Source organism: Bos taurus, chromosome 24 (genome assembly GCF_002263795.3).
Source record: "Bos taurus isolate L1 Dominette 01449 registration number 42190680 breed Hereford chromosome 24, ARS-UCD2.0, whole genome shotgun sequence".
Classification (NCBI taxonomy): domain Eukaryota; kingdom Metazoa; phylum Chordata; class Mammalia; order Artiodactyla; family Bovidae; genus Bos; species Bos taurus.
The window spans coordinates 24,320,530-24,335,863 of NC_037351.1; positions in this window are offsets into that span (position 1 = coordinate 24,320,530).

The window sequence follows — 15,334 nt, forward strand, 5'->3', positions numbered from 1 at the left end:
CCTTACAGTCCAAGGGACTCTCATGGGTTTTCTCCAACACCACAGCTCAAAAGCATCAATTCTTTGGTGCTCAGCTGTCACATCCATACATGACTACTGGAAAAACCATAGTTTTGACTAGATGGACCTTTGTTAGCAAAGTAATATCTCTGCTTTTTAATATGCTGTCTAGGTTGGTCATAGCTTTTCTTCCAAGGATCAAGTGTCTTTTAATTTCATGGCTGTAGTCACCATCTATGTGATTCTGAAGCCCAAAATTAAGTCTGTCACTGTTTCCATTGTTTCCCCATCTATTTGCCATGATGCCGTGATCTCTGTTTTTTGAATGCTGAATTTTAAGCCAGCTTTTCCATTCTCCTCTTTCACTTTAATCAAGAGGCTCTTTTAGTTCTTCTTCGCTTTCTACCATAGGGTGGTGTCATCTACATATCTGAGGTTATTGATATTTCTCCCGTCAATCTTGATTTCAGTTTGTGCTTCATCCAGCCCAGCATTTTGCATGATGTACTCTGCATATAAGTTAAATAAGCAGGGTGAAATATACAGCCTTGACATACTCCTTTCCCAATTTGGAACCAGTCTGTTGTTCCATGTCCGGTTCTAACTGTTGCTTCCTGACCTGCGTACAGATTTCTCAGGAGGCAGGTAAAGTGATTTCTTGAAGAATTTTCCACAGTATGTTGTGATCTACACAGTCAAAGGCTTTGGCGTAGTTAATAAAGAAAAAGTAGATGTTTTTCTGGAACTCTCTTGCTTTTCCTATGATCCAGTGGATGTTGGCAATTTGATCTCTGGTTCCTCTTCCTTTTCTAAAGCCAGCTTGAACATCTGGAAGTTCACAGTTCACAAACTGCTGAAGCCTGGCTTGGAGAATTTTGAGCATTACTTTGTTAGTGTGTGAGATGAGTACAATTGTGCAGTAGTTTGAACATTCTTTGACACTGCCTTTCTTTGGGATTGGAATGAAAACTGACCTTTTCCAGTCCTGTGGCCACTGCTGAGTTTTCCAGATTTGCTGGCATATTGAGTTCAGCACTTTCACAGCATCATCTTTTAGAATTTGAAATAGTTCAAGTGGAATTCTATCATCTCCACTAGTTTTGTTTGTAGTGATGCTTCCTAAGGCCCACTTGACTTCACATTCTAGGATGTCTTGCTCTAGGTGAGTGATCACACCATTGTGGTTATCTGGGTCATGAAGATCTTTTTGTACAGTTCTTCTGTGTATTCTTGCCACCTCTTCTTAGTATCTTCTGCTTCTGTTAGGTCCATACAATTTCTGTCCTTTATTGTGCCCATCTTTGCATGAAATATTTCCTTGGTGTCTCTTTCTTAAAGAGATCTCTAGTCTTTCCCATTCTATCGTTTTCCTCTATTTCTTTGCATTGATCACTGAAGAAGGCTTTCTTATCTCTCCTTGCTATTCTTTGGAACTCTGCATTCAAATAGGTATATCTTTCCTTTTCGCCTAACAGCAAGTACTCTCAGCATTGTTTGAAGCTGGCTTGGTGCTCATATCCAGATCATGTATATTCTTCTATTAAATATAGATTATCTTGTAGAACACCAACATCTGACAAGGTCACTTAGATAAAACAAGACCACTGCATAATTTTGTCTAAACACAGATAAAAGCAAGGTCACTGTGCCACCCATGAAATACCAGACAAACCCTCTATAGGCTAATATGAATGACTATTCTTTCTTTACCAACCGTTATGGATTTATCCTGACTCAGGGTACCCTTCTTGTAGGTAAGATTTAGTTGCCCAATTATAGAATGAGTCCTGCTTTCTATCCAGTCCAGAGTGAACTTGCCTTACTTTGGACCCCTCCCCAAATCACCCCGTAAAAGTGTTAGTCACTCAGTTGTGTCCAACTCTTTGTGACCCCATGGACTGTAGGCCCACCAGGCTCTTCTGTCCATGGAATTCTCCAGGCAAGAATACTGAAATGGGTTGCCATTCCCTTCTCCAAGTGATTGAACCCAGGTCTCATTGTAGGCAGATTCTTTACTGTCCAAGCCACCAGGGAAGCCCAAATCCCCCAACCAAAGTCCAGATCTTCCAATAATCTCTTTCTAATCTCTCTTATTGAGACACCCTACAGTCCTCCATGGTATGTGTTCTCCCTTCATGCAAGAAGTAATAAACCCAGATTTCAACTACAGGTATGTTCCTGCTGGTCTTTGGCTGAAAAGTGTTAGCATAATAATAATTATCATTGATTTCTTCTCCAGTGTGGACACAGGCCTAGGTTATTATAATTCTGGCTCTGAAATGTATTATTACTTTATAACTCGCTAAACAGCAAAATTTCAATGCCTCAATCTCCTCATCTGTGAAATGGGACAATATCATAACTTATCAGGCAGTGGTAAGAATTAAATGAGATAATGTATATTAATCTCTGATCTTACTCCCTTGCACATAGAAAATGCTCATTATATGTGTTTCCTTCTTATTTCAATGAGAGAGAGTAAAAAGATTATTTTTACAAAGGCTAGGAAATTATTTCAAGTTTTGCTAAAATTTAAGATATTCCTGAGTATCTTACACTTGACACTCACTTAAATAGGTGAAAGTAATCTTGTATATAAACACTTACTCACCTTCCCAGGATGAGAAATGATTTCTGCTTGGTGAACTGTGATGTAATTTTTCAAAGTTTGACCTCTACAAGTGATGGTATATTGGTTAGAATTATTTGAGGCTTGGAACCTTCTTGGAGTTGTTTGTAAGGCTGAGTTGTAACCATAAATTCATTAAATGTGTCTAATTTTACCAGTGTTTGGATTTGTCAGATTGAGATTTCCTCTTGGTCAGCAATGTGCACACTTTGGGGGTTCAAATGAAAACCCCGTGTCCTCTGAACCAGCCTCTCTGGGAAAGTAAGTCTCACCTCCAAGACTGACCCCCTTCAGATACATGTTCTTGTGCACTGACCACAGTCCAGGGGCTGTCATTAGCCTTGCATGCCTGGAAATTCCATCTTATATTTATTCTAGAGATCACCTAACTTTGGAACACTAAACCATGCATCAAAGCTTCTAACGGATTCACTTGTAAAAATCCAAATTTTTATTTTTAATTTAAAAGTTAACTGTCAAGGAAAATTTTAATATCAATAGTGCTAAATAAGCACACGTTTTTCCCTATAGACAAAGCACATAAGAAATCGAATTGTGAAAAACTTGGAATGGAATCAGAATAAGGGGATTATATGATTCTAATTTTTTTTTTTTTTAGCTTTTTTTTTTTTGTCATTTTTTTATTTTTATTTTTATTTTTTTTTTAGCTCTTTTTTTTTTTTAAATTTTTAAAATTAAAAAAATTTCAGGTATACACGTGCTCCCCATCCTGAACCCTCCTCCCTCCCCCCTCCCCATACCATCCCCCTGGGCCGTCCCAGCGCACCAGCCCCGAGCATCCAGCATCGTGCACTGAACCTGGACTGGCATCTCGTTTCATACATGACATTTCACATGTTTCAATGCCATTCTCCCAAATCTTCCCACCCTCTCCCTCTCCCACAGAGTCCATAAGACTGTTCTATACATCAGTGTCTCTTTTGCTGTCTCGTATACAGGGTTATCGTTACCATCTTTCTAAATTCCATATATATGCGTTAGTATACTGTATTTATGTTTTTCCTTCTGGCTTACTTCACTCTGTATAATAGGCTCCAGTTTCATCCACCTCATTAGAACTGATTCAAATGTATTCTTTTTAATGGCTGAGTAATACTCCATTGTGTATATGTACCACAGCTTTCTTATCCATTCATCTGCTGATGGACATCTAGGTTGCTTCCATGTCCTGGCTATTATAAACAGTGCTGCGATGAACATTGGGGTACACGTGTCTCTTTCCCTTCTGGTTTCCTCAGTGTGTATGCCAAGCAGTGGGATTGCTGGATCATAAGGCAGTTCTATTTCCAGTTTTTTAAGGAATCTCCACACTGTTCTCCATAGTGGCTGTACTAGTTTGCATTCCCACCAACAGTGTAAGAGGGTTCCCTTTTCTCCACACCCTCTCCAGCATTTATTATTTGTAGACTTTTGGATCGCAGCCATTCTGACTGGCGTGAAATGGTACCTCATAGTGGTTTTGATTTGCATTTCTCTGATAAGGAGTGATGTTGAGCATCTTTTCATGTGTTTGTTAGCCATCTGTATGTCTTCTTTGGAGAAATGTCTATTTAGATCTTTGGCCCATTTTTTGATTGGGTCATTTATTTTTCTGGAGTTGAGCTGTAGGAGTTGCTTGTATATTTTTGAGATTAGTTGTTTGTCGGTTGCTTCATTTGCTATTATTTTCTCCCATTCTGAAGGCTGTCTTTTCACCTTGCTAATAGTTTCCTAATTTTTAATAGCACCGGTTCTGGGGATTGCAGATGGCTATTTGAGGGAGGGACAAAGTAGCTACTTAATCAAAGGGGGGCACCTCCCAAGGGCAGGGCCCAAAGTACCCTAACAAAACAGCCCTTCCAGTAATTCCCTAGCAGTCCAGTGGTTAGAACTCAGCATTTTCACTTCTGGGGCTCACATTCAATCCCTGGCCCCAGAACTAAGATCCTGAGAGCAGAGGGCATGGCCAAAAATAAAAGCTTTCTTTCTGACTGTCTTCTCTTTGTCCTTCTATTGCTGGAAAGGTATTCCTTCTATGTTTTATTTATGCAGTATGAAAATTTGGAAGCAAATGGATAAGCAAGAAATTTGGAGATGTATCAACATTACACTATTTTATGTTTGCCTCGTTGAACTTTCAGGCTAAACCATAAACCTACATGTCTGAGCAAGATTGGTCTCTGAAAGAAATGGATTCTTCTTGTCTATTCATCCTAAATACGATCCTGGAGAGGTTGACAGCAATGCTTGGTTGAGAGCATGGTGGTGTTTGGGAGGACAGAGTGACTTCATTTCAGTAGTTGGCACGTGCTGTCTGAAAGAGGCTGGGAGTGAGGGACAGGGCAGCCAGCCACAAGACATGAGGGATGATCCAAGTTGAGGAGGTGAATCTTATTCTCCATGTTGATCTACTGTTTGATTTTCCTCTAAAGTACCATTGAAACCTCTTTAAAAAAAAAAAAAAGCATAGTCAGGGGATATGGGAAAAGATGCCAGAGTAAAGACACCTATCAAAAGCTACTAAATAATAAAAAGGGAGAAATTAATCTTCATTGAAACAAGGAAATAGTCCCAGTGCCAAAGCCTGAAGTACAAAATGTCCCTGCCAAATACTGTGTCAGTTGAGTTCTATTAAATTAATCAATTGATCAAGAATAATCACACCCTCAAATACTAATAAAATGGGTGCATGAATAGGGAGGTATGAGCTAGGAGAATCAGTGCACATTCCATAGTTGAGTCGGGGAGCCGAGGAAGGCCATCATGAAGGGGGATTTATCTTACCCATCCCTTTGATTGTTGACAGCTTGGACTCCTATCCATGGGACAGTGTGAGATGAAACATGAGGAAGCAACCTCATGGATGCTAAAATTCAGATAAGAAACAAGCCATCAGGAAAAGGACATAACTGATTTGGTGAAAGGTTATGTGTAAAAGGAAGTCTGAACTGAAATTTTGAGTTATCCCACCTCATGCTCCCCTGTCCCCCTGCCTTTATTCCATCCTCAATCTCTGCCCTCCTTAGAATATTTTATAATAAATACTAGACTCCATTCAAATATGAGCTAAGAATCAGACAAGAGACAGTATGGAATATAAACATAGACACTGCAAAAAAAAAAAAAGCAGAGTATCAGCAAAGGGCATACAAAGAATAACCTTGAAAAATGAATCAATCAAGGAAAAGGAAGAACTAAAAGACCACAAGCTAAATAAAATTAGAGATATCATTATATCTTAAAAAAAAAAACAATTGGAAAAAAAGGTACAGGCATTCAAATAAGAGATTATTAAGAGAAAGATCAACTAAAACTGAGCTGGCAGAAAAATAAGAAATCAAAGAGAAATTTTTAAATATAACAGAATTGGAAGCCCATTAAAAGCATCAGACATAAAATAAACATGACTGGAAACTGTCAGGAGTAGTATGGACATGTTTGAAAAAGAACATGAAAATGTACTGAAAATGCTATTCTGCAAGCTTCCAGGAAAGATCTAGAAAAGAGAGCCATGTGGAAGGTGACTGTTTTTAAGCCCAGTCTTTCACACCCACTGTTTCTTAAAAATGCAAAGAAACAAATTGCAGAAGAAATGCCGATATGAGAAGTGTCAGGGTGAGTACCCAGAATGGTCAACCAGGGGGTGAGTGGACATGAGTGACCCCTACCCCCTGATGTCGCCTGAGAGAGAAAGGGGGATCACATCTAAGCTTTACCTGGAGTGAGTCTGGGTTTAGGAACAAGTTATGAATTCTTCCCCTTATTTTACGCCCATTCCTTTATTCCCAAACCTTTAGTATAACCTCATTCAATTTCCAACATGGTGGCTTAAAACTCAACATACAAAAAATGAAGATCATGGCATCTGGTCCCATCACTTCATGGCAAACAGATGGGGAAACAATGGAAACAGTGACAGACTTTATCTTCTTGAGCTCAAAAATCACTGCAGATGGTGACTGCAGCCATGAAATTAAAAGACCCACTTGCTCCTTGGAAGAAAATCTATGACAAACCTAGACAGCATATTAAAAAGCAGAGACATTACTTTGCCCACAAAGGTTCATATAGTCAAAGTTATGGTTTTTCCAGTAGTCATGTATGGATGTGAGAGTTGAACCAAAAAGAAGGTTGAGTGCCGAAAAATGGATGCTTTCGAACTGTGGTGTTGGAGAAAACCCTTGAGAGTCTCTTGGACTGCAAAGAGATCCAACCAGTCAATCCTAAAGGAAACCAGTCCTGAATATTCACTGGAAGGACTGATGCTGAAGCTGAAGCTCCAATACTTTGGCCACGTGATGCAAAGGGCCGACTCATTAGAGAAAACCCAGATGCTGGGAAAGATTGAAGGCAGAAAGAGAATGGGATGACAAAGGATGAAATGGTTGGATGTCATCACTGACTCAATGGACATGAAGTTGAGCAAACTCTGGGAGATGGTGAAGGACAGGGAAGCCTGGCGTGCTGCAGTCCATGGGGTGGCAAAGAGTTGGACACGACTGAGCGACTGAACAACAACAATACTATAGGAAGTATAGGAAGCCTATACCCAGTGTGGTGCAGAATAAAACCATGATCCTCCCCTGAGGATGGGTGCAGTAGCCTCCAGTGAAGTTAGCAGTTATTAGCGGATGCACTGTCCAATGAGAGACCGTCATGGAAGAGGTAGTTGTATGGTAGCCAATGAGAAGGCCCGGAGAAGGCAATGGCACCCCACTCCAGTATTCTTGCCTGGAGAATCCCAGGGACAGAGGAGCCTGTTGGGCTGCGGTCTATGGGGTCGCACAGAGTCGGACACGACTGACGCGAGTTAGCAGCAGCAGCAGCAATGAGAAGGCCAGGGTAGAGGAATATGAGAGACAGGCATACAGAGAACAGATAAAGCAGCATCTTGGGAAGCCCCCCTCGGATACAGGAACCAGTCTCTTTCAGGTGATGGAATGTGCTTCATTCCATGTGCACCGATTTTTCAGCTTGATTCTCAGAGAGTGGTCTGATTTACCTTATTTCCAAGGTCTTCCATGTAGGCAGAGTAATACATTCATATAATGAAATACTATTTTTTTCTGGAGTCTTTCCGCAATTAAAGTACAATGTGCAAGAAATAGAGTGCAAAAACAGTGTACAACCTTATAAAAAAGTTGAATATTCATTTCCGCTCATTTCTCTGCGCCTCGCTCCTCCTCGTCGCCTCTGCCCTGGTTCCCTACAGCGTTCACAACTCCATCTGCAGTGCAGAATTGTGAGCACTATTTCATCCTCAGGGACAGTCCTTCTCTACCGTCTGCACTAGCAGCAATAATTCCAGCAGGACTTGTTTAAAACAACAGTATGTCATCTCGAGACAGGAGTTTCTCAAAAGGCTCTTTTAAGGTACAAAGGCTCCTCCTATGATCTCCTTTCCATTTTTATCTCTAGACTCCCTTTTTAAAAAATAAACTGTAGTGTCTCAAAAAGATACCACTTATTCTTTTTGAGACACTCTCTAATATATGTAAACATATAAAGTATTTATATATCATATGTAAACATATATATAAAGTTAAATATTTTATATTTATGTAAAAATTTGTAGTATAGTTTTGAAAACTAAATTTTAGCCTATAGATGACTACAACAGACCCTAAAGACCCTAAATTTTGCCATCCAACAGTTTAAGAAAATGCATAGACTTTAACTTGAGTGTATTATTAGAATCCTTGTTAATTTCAGATTATTATATTCTCTAAGATAATAAATTCCTTTAGTGAATTAGAAGTACTGTGTTCAACTTATCTTGAAATAATGTGACTATTGCATAAAAGAAAGGAACCCAGTACAATAATGATTCTTGATGAACAGGTTACAGATGTAACAGAAAATTTACTTTGTGAAGGTCACTTAGATGGGCACTGACAAAAGAAATTAATACAGCTGTTAAGCAGAAACAGTATATATTGGAAATCATCTATTGTTAGGCACCAAGAATAACTTATAAGTGCCAAGTTGTACCCTAAAAAATGGGAATGTGACTTTCCTTTGCCACTCAGGTGTGTAATCTCTGCTAAGTCCCCTGCTCTGCCAGTGGTTCTCTCAGGAGGAAAACATTCCTGAAGACCTGACGGATCTCTCAAGACTCTGGTTCAACAGCTCTGACTCAGCTCTGAGGGCAGAATGGAAAAATCTGAGGGAGGGAAAAGAGAAAGAAAATTTGTCTAATTCAGGTCCGTAGTGCTGATGGTAAGTCACTTGAGTCATGTCCGACTCTTTACGACGCTATGGACTGTAGCCTGCCAGGCTCCTCTGTCCATGAGATTCTCTAGGCGAGAATACTGGAGTGGGTTGCCATGCCCTCCTCCAGGGGATCTTCCCAACCCGGGGATCGAACCCATGTCTCTTCTGTTTTCTGCATTGGCAGGCAGGTTCTTTACCACTAGCGCCCCCTGGGAAGCCAATTCAGGCCCATATTCATATTTTAAAAACAAACACACACTGAAAAAAAACCCAAATAACTAGGCAAACCTGGCAAGAAAAGAACACCTAACAGTTGGGGCCAACTTATTTTATAATAAGAGAATTTGAGGAAACCACTACAATTCTCTAATATTTTGTACTGAAAACTTAGGAGCCAAAATCTTTATCTTGAGAGCTCATATGCTAATGTGGGTTTTAAAAAGTATATTTTGTTTATTTCTACATCAATTTTACCTTCACGCCACCCCACTCTTATACATATTTAAATAAATTTTTAATCAATGCAGATGTCAGAAGAGTGCACAAATCTTAAGTGTGGAGCTCAATGGATTTTTATACAATGAACACACCATGAGATAGAGAAATAAATATCACCAAACTCCAGAAGCCTGCCATGAACCTTTTCTTCATCCCCATCCCTACTTCTCTTTCAGAGTTACCACCATACTGACCTTTTGTTGTTGTTCAGTCGCTCAGTTGTGTCCAGCTCTTTGCAACCCCATGGGCTGCAGCACGCCAGGCTTCCCTGTCCTTCACCTCCTGGAGATTACTCAAACTCATGTCCATTGAGTCAGTGATGCCATCCAACCATCTCATCCTCTGTAGGGCCCTTCTCCTCCTGCTTTCAATCTTTCCCAGCCTCAAGGTCTTGAATTATTTGGCTCCTCGCATCAGGTGGCCAAAATATTGGAGCTTCAGCTTCAGCACCAATCCTTCCAATAAATATTCAGTATTGATTTCCTTTACAATTGACTGATTTGATCTACTTGCAGTCCAGGGGACTCTCAAGAGTCTTCTCCAACACCACAGATCAAAAGCATCAATTCTTTGGCATTCAGCCTTCTTTAGGGTCCAACTCTCACATCCATATATAACTACTGGAAAAACCATAGCTTTGACTATATGAACCTTTGTGGGCAAAGTATTGTCTCTGCTTTTTAATATGCTGTCTAGGTACTGGATACTGGAGAATACTGGAGTGGGTAGCCATTCCCTTCTCTAGGAGATCTTCCCAACTCAGGGCCTGAACTCAGGTCTCCCACATTGCAGGTGGATTCTTTACCATCTGAGCCACCAGAGAAGCCCAAGGATGCTGGAGCGGGTAGCCTATCCCTTCTCCAGCAGATCTTCCTGACCCAGGAATCGAACCAGAGTCTCCTACATTGCAGGCGGATTCTTTACCAGCTAGGCTACCAGGGAAGCCTGATCCTGACCTAGAAGCCATATATTAGTTTCACCTGATTTGCAATATTATATACATGAAATGATGTGGCATGTTCCCTCCATGTCTGACTTCTTTGATTCAACACTGTTGATGAGATTTATTCACATAGTTGCATATAGCAATGATTTTCATTGCTGTGAAGAATTCCATTGTCTGAATATACAAGAGTTTATTTACTTATTTTTTTGATGGACAATTAGGTTGTAACTAGTTTTGAATTGTTATGAACTGTTATTAATAATGCTGCAGTAAGCATTCATACATATATGGATACATAGATCCTATACTTGTATGTGGATATATAACTATCTGTGTGTATATGCATATCTTTTAGTGAATATATATATATATACATTTCTGTTGGAATGGAATTGCTAAGTCATATGGTTATGAATCGGAGAAGGCAATGGCACCCCACTCCAGTATTCTCGCCTATGAATATACTCAATTTTAGTTGATACTCACAACAGTATTCCAAAGAGGTTGTCCCAATTTACTTTCCCATCTGTGGTGTATGAAAATTCCAGTGGCTCCACAATTTAATCAGCATTTCATTTCTCAGTCTCTTAAATTTTCACCTTTCTGGCGAGTATGTGGAGTTAATTCATTGTAGTTTTAATTTTAATTTCCTTCATGACTAGTGATGTTGGACACTTTCTCATACATGTAGTATCAAATGGGCATTCTCTACTATGAAGCACAAGTTTTATCCTTTTGCCCATTCCCCATCCCCTCCCCGAGTTGTCTCTTTCCTTCTTCTTGATTCATAGGCAATGTTTATATATTCTTGATATAAGTGCTTTGCTGGTTATATATACTTCAAATTTCTTCTTTTCTCTGGCTTAACATTTTACTGTGTTGGTGATATGTTTGGTAAATTGTAATCTCGTTTATCAGTATTTTTCTTTTTGCTTACTGCTTTTTGTGTGTCACATTAAAGAAATCTTTACCAATGCCAAGATCATGAGTATCTTCTGTCTTCTTACCTCTAAGAAACTTTATTATTCTTTCGTATTTAAGCTTACAATACTCTGGAGATTGATTTTTGTTTGTTTAAGACAGAGTTTCTCAATTTTGGCACCATTGACATTTTGAACAAAATAATTCCTTGCTGTTTAAGACTCTACTATGCATTACAGAATGTTTAGCAGCATCCTTAATCTGTACCCACTAGATGCCAGTAGCACTCCCCAACTCACTCATGACAATAATGTCTCCAGACATTTCTGGATGTCCTTGGGTACCACAGAGAGGTCAAAAATCACTCCCACCAAGAAGTGCTGATTTACGGTATTAAATGTGGATCAAGATGATACCCAGTCAGCCCAGCACTATTATCAGAAAAACATTCTTTCTCTACAGTCTCAGTGTCATCAAATGTCATGAATGAGGAGGCCATATGTTGTCAAGAGAATGTAGAGTTTTCTGGACTCTCTTCTGTTCTGTTGGTTTGAGTCCATCTTTATGTCAATTCCACACTTTCTTGTTACGAAGCTACTGTAATAAAGTCCTGATATGGATTCAAATTTTGTTCTTTTTCATGATGTTTTTTACTGTTCCTGAACTTTTGTACACATTTCAGAATCTGTTTGTTGATTTTCACCCCTCTAAAAAACCCACTGGAATTTTGATTGGGATCATGTTAAGTCTATAAACCAATTTGGAAAATACTGAAAATTTAGTAATATTTAGTCTTCTAATTCTTAACTATATTATGTGACTACATGTGGTTAAGTCTTTAATTTCTCTCAATGTTTTATGATTTTCAGTGTAGTTTTTTTTAACATCTTAGATTTAATTAAAGGTATTTGACTTGATGTTATTGTAAACAATATCTTTCCTTTAAAACTGTTTTTTTTTAAGTAGTTTCTAGTATACAGGAATTCAGCTAATTTTTTTTATATTGAGCTTATACTATTTACTTAGATAAATTCACTTATTATTCTAATACTTTTTGAAAAGTATTTTATATTTTCTGAATGCTTACAGTGTCCTGTAAGTAATGGCAATTTTATTTTTTTTTTTATTCAGTGTTAATGCTATTTATTTTTTCCCATTTACATTGGCTAAAACTTCTGGTAGAAAGTTGAACAGATATGATAGTAATGTGCAGTGTTATTCTGATCTCAGCAGGGAAAGCATTTCATTTTAAACTATGATATTTAATGTAGATTTTTATTGGTTTCCTGTATCAAAATAAGAAAATTTCATTTTATTCTTGGTTTGATATGAATTTTTGTCATAAATGATATTGAATTTTGTCAGATCTTTTTTTAATATTCCTTGCAATGATAATATAATTTTATTTATTATTGTTAAAATCGATTTAAAAACATTAAACCAATCTTGCGTGCCAGGAATACACTAATTTCTGTTGATGTATTATTGTTTTAAGTGTCATAAAATTTAAATTGTCAGTCATTTCTTTAGGATCTTTGCACCTCTGACTATGAAAAAGATGAGTCTGCAATTTTCCTTTCTTGTAAAGATTTTGTCAAGTTTTAGTATCAAGATTACCCTGGCCTATAATACAGACAGTTTGAAGTTTTGAGTGTTATTTTCTTTCAGAGAAGATTTACTCTTGCTTCCATCACAAAAAAAACTAGTTTTTCAGAAAAAGAAAAAGATTATATTGAGAAAAACATAAAAGAAAACACAAGAGGATCCTTTGTTCTTGAAAAAAGACTTTTGAGAAATTCCTGTCTCACATACAGCTGTCTTAAATATCTGCTGGAATTATTGCTTTTTAGTAAAAAGTAATTGAGAGAGTTTTTCTTTTTTGAATAAAAGTCATCCTATTTCTTCTATAAATGTATGAAAGAATTTACTGACAAAGTCATCTTGTTCTGACATTTCTTTATGGAACGATAATTTTTGTAGATTTATCAGCCTTAGTAAATGTAGGACTGTTTAGCTTTTCTATTTCTTCTTACATCAGGTTTATTAAAATGTGTTCCTCAAAGGTTCTGTCCATTTTATCTGAATATTCAAATTCATTGCTTTAAACTTTACTTAATATATTTTTATTATATTTTTTAATGTCTGAAGGTGATGCATTAATATCTGTAATGCTATTTTGATAGATTGAATTTATTCTCCATTTTTTTCTTTTGATCAGTCTTGCTAGATTTTTATCAATTTTACTAGTCTTTCAAATAGCCAACATTTCACTTCTTTGATTTCTCTATTTGTACCTTTGTTTACTGTCTCTCATCTTTATCTTCTCTGTATTATTTATGTTTTATTTGCCAGTCTTCTAACTTTTTGAAATAGATGCTCAGATCATTAATTTGTAACCTTTTCTTTTCTATAACATGCATTTAATACTAGTATTTTCCTCTCATCATCACAGCTTTAGCTGCAATCCATATCTTAATATATCACATTTGTATTATCACTAATTAAAAATAATTTCTAATTTCCACTTTAAGTATTTCCTTGTAATTCTTGAAGAAATTTTTAAATTTCTGAACAATTGGAGATTTTCTTTCCAAAAACCATTATTGAAATATTATTGAGGTATATTTGGTATACTGACTCATTGGAAAAAGACCCTGATGCTGGGAAAGATTGAAGGCAGGAGAAGAAGGGGATGACAGAGGGTGAGATGGTTGAATGGCATCACCGACTCAATGGACATGATTCTGAGCAAGCTCTGAGAGTTGATGATGGACAGGGAATCCTGGTGTGCTGCAGTTCATGGGGTCGCAAGGAATCAGACACAACTGAGCAACTGAACTGAACTGATACTTGATATACAGAAAAGGGCATATTTAATGTAAACAAGTTACTGAATCTGGATCTCTAACATCCATCCATAAAATCATCATTATAATCAAGGTTATAAATATAATCTACCACCTCCAAAAGTTCTTGCTAGCCTTTCTTTTTTTGTTTGTTTTTGTAGTAATAACACTTAGCAATGATCTACCCTCTTAACAAATATGTGTTTAATACTTAAATGTTAACCATAGAATATATTCTATATATTTTCGGACTTTTCATTTTAATTGAGTTTTGCTTTAAGGCCCAACATATGTTCCATTTTGGTAAATGCTCTACATGAACTTAAAAAAAAAAGGGGGCATATTCTGCAGTTGCTTTGAGCTGTGTTTTATTTATGTCAGCTAGTTCAGTTCAGTTCAGTCGCTCAGTTGTGTCTGATTCTCTGCAACCCCATGGACTGCAGCAAGCCAGGCTCCCTATCCATCACCAACTCCCAATGAGTCTTTTCTTTTCCAATGAGTCCAGTTCTTCGCATCAGGTGGCCAAAGTATTGGAGTTTCAGCTTCAGCATCAGTCCTTCCGATGAATATTCAGGACTGATTTCCTTTAGGATGGACTGGTTGGATCTCCTTGCAGTACAAGGGACTCTCAAGAGTCTTCTCCAACACCACAGTTCAAAAGCATCAATTCTTCAGTGCTCAGATTTCTTTATAGTCCAACTCTCACATCCATACATGACTACTGGAAGAACCATAGCTTTGACTAGATGGACTTTTGTTGGCAAAGTAATGTCTCTGCTTTTTAATATGCTGTCTAGGTTGGTCATAACTTTTCTTCCAAGGAGTAGTTCAGTTCGGTTCAGTTCAGTCACTCAGTTATGTCTGACTCTCTGTGACCCTGTGAACTGCAGCATGACAGGCCTCCCTGTCCATCACCAATTCCAGAGTTCACCCAAACCCGTGTCCATTGAGTCAGTGATGCCATCCAACTATCTCATCCTGCATCGTCTCCTTCTCCTCCTGCCCTCAATCTTTCCCAGCATCAGGGTCTTTACAAATGAGTCAGCTCTTCGCATCAGGTGGCCCAAGTATTGGAGTTTCAGCATCAACATCAGTCCTTCCAATGAATATTCAGGACTGATTTCCTTTAGGATTGACGGGTTGGATCTCCTCGCTGCCCAAGGGACTCTCAAGAGTCTCCTCCAACACCACAGTTCAAAAGCATCAATTCTTCGGCGCTCAGCCTTCTTCACAGTCCAACTCTCACATCCATACATGACCACTGGAAAAACCATAGCCTTG